The sequence below is a fragment of the Mus caroli genome, chromosome 13, assembly GCF_900094665.2.
Source record: "Mus caroli chromosome 13, CAROLI_EIJ_v1.1, whole genome shotgun sequence".
NCBI lineage: Eukaryota > Metazoa > Chordata > Mammalia > Rodentia > Muridae > Mus > Mus caroli.
The window spans coordinates 10,194,194-10,195,459 of NC_034582.1; positions in this window are offsets into that span (position 1 = coordinate 10,194,194).

Consider the following 1,266-nt stretch of genomic DNA (forward strand, 5'->3'; position numbering starts at 1 on the left):
CTTAACCACTGAGCCATCTCTCCATCCCCTGATGATTTTTTTTTTCCCCAGCCACTTTGCTGAAGTTGTTTATCAGTTGTAGGAGTTCTCTGGTGGAAGTTTTGGGGTCACTTAAATATACTATCCTATCATCTGCAAACAAAAGGAGGTCAAGGGGATACAAACTGGAAAAGAAGTCACAATGTGTCTTCTCTATTGATAATTTTTATCCCCTGTAAAACACATTCTTTTCTAATTTAAAGTATACCCTTTTGTGGTTCTGGCCTTCATACCATGTCAACAAAAATATCAATTTGAGTCTTTTGGAGAACACATAGCATTTGGCACTGGCCATTAGGTCATTAATACATTACATTGGATAGAATTACTTGCTTTGTCTAAATATGCTAGCAGTGGCAGGGGAGAAAAAGAAAAATGGGGCTTCAGTGAGGACAAATTCAGAGATATGGGCTTTTACACCTGTTCCCCAAAAGGATAATAGTGAGTCAGACTTCTCAGAAGAGAAACATTTCTTTCAGCTTCTTTCTGTTGGCCTAGATCTTTTAGTCTGACCTTCAGGTGTTACATCGAGGACCCAGTTCTTCTTGCAAGGAGAGCAAGTGTAGCAAATTTCATTGTGCTAGAGAGGATGGGGGCTGTTCCTCTGACTTTTTTCTTCCATCTACCTCTGACTCTTGCTGCCAATCATCATCACTATATCTATGTTTTCTCTGTTTACAGAAAAATCCCCACCAATAATAATACTTGTTGAGCACTCTGGGACACACACATGTTCTCCTTCTTGTTTGCCATCACTATCTTTGTACCTATGGTTTCTTTTTAGAAGATAATCACCATCAACAATAAAATGCATTGATATATGTCCTCCTCTCCCCTCTCCCATCTCCTTCTCTATTCTTCCTTTCCTCTAGATTCTATCTCATTTCTTCACTCCCTGGGAGAGGAAAATCCTATGGAAAGTTCTCTCTAGGAATGCTGCCTCTACCAACTGAGCAAACATTTATTCCTCAGCCCACTCCCATCTGTCATCTGCCACCAACACTGAAGGAAAATGCTTTTGTCACTGTCACAAATTAATTCCATTTGCTACAACCACTAGGTGCTTCTTAAAAATACATATTTTTGATTATATGTTGGGGGAGGGGAGAGGGAAAGGATACATGCACATGAGTGCCCATGACCTTGGAGCCAATGGATCCTCCTGGAACTTGAGTTATAAGCAATGGTGAGCTGTGTTGTGAGTTATGATGAGTTCAACTCAGAAAT